The sequence below is a fragment of the Acanthisitta chloris genome, unplaced genomic scaffold (genome assembly GCF_000695815.1).
Source record: "Acanthisitta chloris isolate BGI_N310 unplaced genomic scaffold, ASM69581v1 scaffold22256, whole genome shotgun sequence".
Classification (NCBI taxonomy): domain Eukaryota; kingdom Metazoa; phylum Chordata; class Aves; order Passeriformes; family Acanthisittidae; genus Acanthisitta; species Acanthisitta chloris.
The window spans coordinates 6,513-14,633 of NW_008680031.1; positions in this window are offsets into that span (position 1 = coordinate 6,513).

Below are 8,121 nucleotides of genomic sequence, written 5' to 3' on the forward strand. Positions count from 1 at the left end.
CCGTCCCTGACACAAAGGGCTGCTCTGGAAGCAGGGAGGGGAGGACAAAGCCTCCTTTGCTCCCCATTGTACCTGTGCATCTCATTATGCAGTGGAGGAGATGGATGCCATTCCTGCAGGAAGGAGGTTGTTCCATTGGGAAAAAAATAAGAAAGCCTTTCCCGCAGGTTTGTTGTCACCAAACCTCCCTTGGAACTGCACGGACACTCTGTGCATTTGTTACAGGAGCACAAAGGATGTGCCATCCCAGGGGGGATATTTGCTGAAGGGAGATGTCCTTGCTCCTTTTGGGAGCCAATTTTAAACCTCTCACAAAGCAACGTGCAAGAAAAATAAATAGCATTAAAAACAAATCACTCATTATGAGACAGCACTCGTGGTTGTATCTTCCATCCACCCACACTGGAGGCTCAGAAACATCCACCCCAGATGAGAGTGGAAAAGAGCTCTCAGCTGAGGGTGAGCTGAGGGTGGACAGTGAGTCAGTACCTGCAGCCCCAGGGTCAGATGGGGACGTCCTCCCACCAGGAGAGAGGAGATGGGTTTAGCAGTTGGTATCCGGAGGAGCTGAGGCTCTGGCTCCTCTCAGCTCTCAGGAGGCTCCCAGAAACAAACACACGTTCCTGTTTTGTTGCACATCTTGTGCAAGAGAAAAGCAGCTGGAGAGCAAGGCCAGGGAAGTAAATGCCTTCCCCATTGCACAACACTTCTGTGGTGGCTTCTTCCCCCTGTGCAGCGTGGCTGGTGTTCACAGGATGCTTAGCTTCTTGCCAGCTTCATCCCAGAGAACCCTTTTGGCTGGTGTTCACAGGAGGCTTAGCTACTTGCCAGCTTCATCCCAGAGAACCCTTTTCTTGCCCTTTGGGTTTATACCCTTCAATCTGCTGCAGTTACCAAGGGAAGGACCTTTTCCATCCCTCTTTTGAACTGAGAGCATAGAGAAAACACATAGAGGCTTCACCTACGATGAGAGGATGGGAGTGTGCCCTGATTGCTGCAGCAGCTGCCTGAACATAACCTTGGCTAAGAGGATAAGAAATAATTCATCATTAATTTTAATCATGATTTTAAAAGCAAATTTAACCACCAGAAAATCAAGCCAAAACTGCACAACAATTCAGATTTGACAGTGCTTGGTCTGGCTGCACTTACTTTTTGCTTAGTTATAGAGTTGTGGAACATCTGTTGGAAAACAAATCCTGTTTTCTGCTTTGCCTAACACAGCTTTGCTTTGTCTCCTGACACCCATAGTGACCTTTGAAGAAGTCTCCTAAAAGGAGCTTGGTTAAGGAGAAATACAACTTCCCAGGCAGCAGTCACTGCTGTTGGGGTGATGTATTAAAGCCAGTTTTCAGGTGGATTTTCCCTGTCCATTGTGGATCAGCACCTGCTACACAGAGTACCAAAGACAAAAAACCCTGGATGAAATAGTGGGATAACAAAGTTCTATTGTATTTGTATGGGTGAGATGGTTTGATACTCCTTAAATCCCTGGCAGAGTGAAGGAGGAACTCTAGTCCAGGTGTGGTATGTACAGGTGGCAGAGCTGTCACTTGCACTGGGTCACAGAGGAGGAGGTGGATTTTCTCCCAGGCAGAAGCTGTGGCTGACAGTCTCAGCTCATCCCTGCCCAGGCAGGCTGTGTGCACTGCACACGGAGCTGCACACATTCCCTGTCCATGCTCTGGGAACAGCGTGGGGTTTCCTAGCAAGCCCAAGGGCACCACAATACGGAGCTGGTCCATATCCTGACTGACAGCTGCTGATGGACCTGTTCTCGGGCTGGACACGAGGAGATGAGCAGATCCTCCCAGCCAGACCGTCCCGTCGCATCTCTCCTGCCATGAGCTCGGGGAGCACAAGAGGGAGCCAGAAGCTTTGGAGCCGGAATTCCAAGCCTAACTCCGCCGGGATCCTGCCCAGCTGCACCCTGAGGAAGGAGGAGATGCCAAACCAGTTCCTGCTCTGTCCCTGAGCTGGTGGGAGAGGAGCTCTGGTCACGTTTGCCTGGAGGAGATGTTGGGAGCGATCCCTTCCACCCTTTCCTTGCTCACGATGCTCTTACATCACCTCCTTTCAAGGCTATATAAAACCAAGAGAGGAAATCAAACACTTCCTGATTTCACACTGAAATCTTGGATGGCTAAGACGACCAGAAGCCCAAGCACTGCTGTAATTAATCCCTTGTTAAGCACCATTACTTACTTAAGAACCATTACCTGCCATGGAAGGTTGTGATAGGATCCTGATTTACTTGTGCTCCTGATCTCCTCCAGATCTCCCCAAGCACAAAGATTTTGGAGGAGAAACTCCACCAGCACTGAGGAATTTAACCCTCCTTGCACATAATAACCCATCCCTTCTCCTCTTGGCATAGCTGGGCCTGAGTCAGTGTACACTGCAGGTGCCATCAAACCATGGGCTTGGTTTTCAGTTAAGACACCCTTCAATAAATGCTTTTAAATCTTCACTTCCATTTTGCCATGAATTCTGACAAATTTGTCCTAGTGTTATACTAAAAGCAACTTCTCTCCTTGGTGTTGCAAATGCCCTGCCCTGGACTTACTTTGTTGAACATTTTAACCATTTTTACCAAACCCTCCCCATTTTTACCATCCTTTGAGTCCTTCTTGATTGCAAATAGCTCTTGTGCAGACACAGCCACTTCTCCACCACTGGGAAATTTTAATGCACACAGTAAACACCACCGAGAGTGTTTTATGTGAACATTTCCCCCATGAGTTAAGGGATTTGGCATTTCTCTCAGGCATACTTTGCATTCTCCAAACTTTCTGAATAACACACTGAGAGACTTTAGCATCTGCACTGCCAAACTAAATGAGAGAAGAAACGATTTTGCAGGCTCATTAATGCCTGGCACTGACAGGCCTGGAGGGGCTGTGATTGTATTTCCATGGGGTAGAGACAGGCCTTGAGGGGAGGTTGTGTTCTTTGTGAGTTCCTGCAGGGGTAGGGACTCACTTGGATGCTAAAGGGACAGGCAGGGGGAGCACAGTCTCACACAGATATTGTTGTACCTGTGCTTCCCAAAACACACTTGAAAACAAGGTCATAAATGCTGGTTTTGGTAGCAGCTGGAGCATTTCTCCCACACGTGGAGCTGTTGGAGCTCAGCTACATCAGCCCATCGTGAGCGCAACGAGGCTGTATCAGCTGCAAAGGGAAGAAACAGAGAACCTGAAGATGGAAAGATTAAGAAAACCCACAAAAATAACAGTATTTATACAGTTGTCAACCCTCCCCCTAAGCTCTCCTGAAGCCAAACCAGAATGACTGTGTTTATCTAGTGGCTGGCTCAGTGCTGTTTGCAGAGCTGTCCCTCCACCCACCTCCCCTCCATCCCTCTCCCAACCAATGGGGGCTGCTCCAAACCCCCCGGAGTCACCCAGCAGCCTCCCCCGGAGCTGCAGAGGAATTGAAGCCAGCTGCTTGGCTCTCTCCCCCTCTTCCCACACCACTTTGCATTCCTGTTGAAGCACACACACCACCCCAGAGCTGTGCTTGGCTTCCTCGAGCAGTGATGCTGCAGGAACAGGGCCAGTTTTCACACCCTCCTCCTCCTCCTCTAGCTCTAGCTGTTTGGGTCCCAGACACTCGCAGTGGTGACCTCGGTGTGCAATGCCACCAGCCTCAGAAGGTATTTAAAGCCTTGCTGATTTGAGGCCTGTTACATTTTTAGCTCTTTTTTTTTTTTTTTTGGGTGTGTGTTAAGTTCTCAGTTTTTTCATGTGAGTAACCTTGAAGAGCTTCCAGACTTGCAGTGCTGCCATCAGAATCACATGTTGAATGCCTAATCAAATAGGAGATCCTCAAGAATTGTATTTATCTTAGAAAAAGAGTCGGGAGGGATTTTAAAGCTCATCTCGTTCCAAACCCATGCCACGGGCAGGAACACCTCCCACTAGCCCAGGTTGCTCCAAATCCCATCCAACCTGGTCCTGTCTTACCTTACCAGAACTTACCTTACCTTATCTGACTGGATAAAGTCAGGTATTTGGGCTGGATGAAGCCTTGAGCAACCTGCTCTGGTGGGAGGTGTCCCTGCCCAGGGCAGGGGTTGGCACTGGGTGATCTCTAAGCTCCATTCCAACCCCTTAAGATTCCATGCCAGTGTGTTTGCTGGGATCATGGGCTGGTTGACATTTGTGCTTGCTTAGCATTCCCCCAGGTTTCTCTGTACTTAAACACAAAGCAAAGCCCTCATGTCCAGGAGATCTCTTCCATCTCTTGGACAGGTATCTCAGGTGTATGACTGTAGGTGAAGCACGATTTAGTTTCCTGAGATTTTAAGGTGCCTGGAATCTGATACAGACCTCCCAGTCAGGTGTCTGTGCTCCTGACCTGCTCAGAGATGAATGCTAAGAGTGTCCTCAAGCTGAAGAGCTAAAAGCAAATGTGCCAAAGTCCTTGCAAATGAGCTCTGCACCTCAGCCCTTCAACTCCTGAGTCCTTATCTCCTTGTCGGTCTATTCTGCCTCTGTACCCGGATCCATCACCACCCCCAGGCTGTGCACAAGCACAGCAGTGAATAAACACCAGGGGCACAGCACTAAAGAGTTAAGCAAGCTCAGTGTTCTTCCCCAGGGGAGAGCCCATTGCAACTTGTAAACACTTGCTGTCTAGTTCCAGGTGGCAATTAAAACAGCTTCCCCCACCAAGCCAGAGCTGCATCAAGAGGCTGACAATTTCCTGGAGAATCCAGCTGTTTCCACTAATGAGCCTCAAGATCAGCAAGATGTGATGCCTGTGCAGCAGTTGTAGCTGCAGCTCTGGCACGTGAGGCCCGAAAGAGCCTTTGATAGTTCTTCCTGGTGTTTCTTAGAGGGTTTTGTTTCTCCTGCTGTTATTATGCCACTTGCCAAATCCTTTTAAATGTTTACTGTGGGATGTGCTAGTTCCATCAGTTACTGGTATCCCATGGAATGGGCTCTGTCAGGACAAGGCAAATGAGCCAAAAAGTCGAAGGGAAAGCTCAGGACAGTGTGTATTTAACTTTCTGGAAAAAAACTCCTTTTTATATCATACACTTCAATAAAATATATATTTTTTCCTCAGGATGGGTTGATTTTTGCAGGTTTGGTGTGTCCATGGGAGTCTGAGATATGATTTCATTCCCTTCACGTGGCATATTCCCATTTTCACCAGCTCCTTTGCAAATAACAGGAAAGCTGGGCAAAATAAAGCAGAATTGTCAAATATTGCTGCTAAGTGGCTTTGGCAGATTCTTCACAGCCAAGTAGATATACTTATGGTTTTCATTCATCTTAGTGGTTGCATCAGTGAGTGGATATTAGTTGTCCTACTTGGCTGTGCACACCTGGTTTGCAAGTCTGGTGTGACATTGCTGATGATCCATTGATTCCGCTGTGTTCTGCACTGAATTTGTCCTTGAATTTGTGCTGCTTTATGAGTAGGCAATAAATATAGGCAGATTAGTGGCAAAATTCCCTCCTTCCTGACACTAAACTGCTGCTCAGGTCAGCCCAAGTTTCCTATCCCCCCATAAGGACCAGTGACTTCTTTTCCTCTCTTGGATGTGTGGGGTTTGGTGGGCACCCAGGGCAGCACATGCAGCTACAAGGAATGTACCAAACACAGGGAAAACTGATTTGGAAAAGGTCTCCCTGTGCCAGCCCAGGCTGTGCAGTCACACAGTCAGAGTTGTTAGGCTGGTAAAGAGCTTTGAAAGCTCTTTAAAAGCATCAAGTCCAACCCTAAACCTAACGCTGCTGAGTCCACCACTAACCCATGTCCCAAAGTGCTGCATCTACAGGTCTTTTAAACCCCTCTGATGGGGCACATCCCCTAGGAGGGTGCAAATTGCCACCAAAAGTGAGGTGGTATCATCTGAAACCTCAGGTGATGTTCAGGTAAGCAGAAGACTCTTGTGCTTTCCTTTTTCCTCTGGTGTGGATTAACTTGGCACCTCCACCCAGAACTGAGCACAGTACTCAAGGTGTGGCCTCACCAGCACCGAGTCCAGGGGCAGAATCACCTCCTGGTCCTGCTGACCACACTGTTCCTGCTCCAGCCCAGGATGCCATTGGCCTTCTTGCCCCCCTGAGCACACTGCTGGCTCCTGTTTAGCTTTCTGTCTCTCCACACTCCCAGGTCCCTTTCTCCTGGTGCTCTCCAGCCACTCTGTCCCAGCCTGGAGCTCTGCATGGGATTGGTGTGGCCAAAGTGCAGGACCAGCACTTGTTAAACTTCATCCCCTTGGAATTAGCCCATCTCTCCAGCCTATCCAGGTCCCTCTGCAGAGCATGTGTTTCCACAGGCTTCCAAAGGGAGAACCTTCTGGACAAGGTTCGACCACATCTGGATAGCTCAGTCCCACTTTTGGCCCCTTTGGGGAAACACAGCAGGGAAATCTTGTGCTTATTGTGTTAGAAATTAGTTCTTTCACTCTCTAGACAGAAGCTTCAATCTCCAGGGCCATCAGTCTGTACCCCTGACAATGCCTGAATGAAAGGCACAACATAATTACTTACATATTACTCCATCTGACATCTTAAATATTAAGACATCTATCTAGCCTGAAATCATTCACACAAATGTGTTTGTGGCACCTTAGGCTTGGAAAATTTACAGTAGATGAAGTGATAATTTACTTCAGTTTGGGCTCTTGGAATAATATGGTTTGGTTTTCCTTGGATCTGAAGGGTTTGCTACAGCTTCATGCTGTGAAGTTTTGTTTCCACCTGCCAAGGATTTGATACTATTTCTTTTAGCCTCTGGAGGTATTTCCCATGATGGTCCAGCACATTAACATGAAATTCGAGGCAATGCATCAATTTTTTGGTGAAAGTAAGCACTGTGTAAAATGAGTATAAATGCCATGTGTTTTCATAACTGTCAAAGCATTGTAATTGCTTTTGTTGTGTTATGGATTGAAAAACTGAGGCAAAGAGGGCAAATGTTTGCCTGGGGCTACACATTCAATAGGAGAATAAAACCTGACAATAGCACAGCGAGGTCAGGCCAGAGGAATATTAACACTTTGTCAGCCTCAAGCATTCCAGAGGTGCAGGACACCAGGCCCCACACCATGTCTGTGCTCCTAAAGACATCCATGTTCACCTCTCTACCTTTGTTAGGTCCAATCCTTCCAACAGTATTGCCAAGGTCACCACTAACCATGGCCCCAAGTGCCACATCCACGTGGCTGTTAAATCCCTCCAGGGGTGGTTACTCCAGCACTGCCCTGGGCAACTGTGCCAGGGATGGACAAACCTCTCCATGTTGAAATATTCCCTAATATCCAATCTAAACCTCCTATGGTGCAACTCGAGGTCATTTCCTCTCATCCTGTCCCTTGTTCCCTGGGAGCAGAGCCTGACCCCACCTGCCTGCACCTCCTGGCAGGGATTTGTGAGGAGCAGAAGGTTCCACCTTGAAAATGCACTACTCTGTGTGTGCCATTCCCAAACCTCCCTATTTCTTGGCCAATTCACAGAGCAAGTCAGTTTATTTTCTCTAACAAACCATCTTTATGCTTTTCTTTGCCTGAAGAAAGGCTGAAGTCCAAATAAGGAAACGGAGGAACTACAACAGTGGAGGTGTGAAAATGTAGGGACATGGGAATAATTGGTGGTGCTGGGATTGGCCTGGCTGCTCTCAGCAAGGCTCCAGCATGTCTCGGCTGGTCTGGGGAGATGTGTTGGGACTTGTGAGCCCAAAGCCGTGGGAGGAGTAGGCATGGAGATGGGAAGGCTAAACAGAAAGTGCCTAGTGCTGGCTCACCAGGCACGAGTTGGGATGTTGCTGGTTGTGTGTGGTTGTTGAGTTTAGGCGTGTCTTTTGTGTCGTTAGTGCTGTTTATGGTTTATTTGGGGGGAATGTTAGTGGTGTTCGTCTATTCTGTGTCCTTGGCGGCAGATCCTTTTCCGGAGGGGTGGGGGGATTGGGGGGTTGTGAGTCGTGGTGCGGGGCTTGTTGTCGTGTTAGGAGTGGGGGGGGCATCACATCAACGTGTGATGGGGTGAGACCCACCGAGCTGAGCGGGATGTGCTGTCCATCGCATCGATGGTGTGATGGGGTGAGAACCCCCAAGCTGAGTGGGACGTGATGCGCATTGCATGGATGGTGTGATGGGGTGAG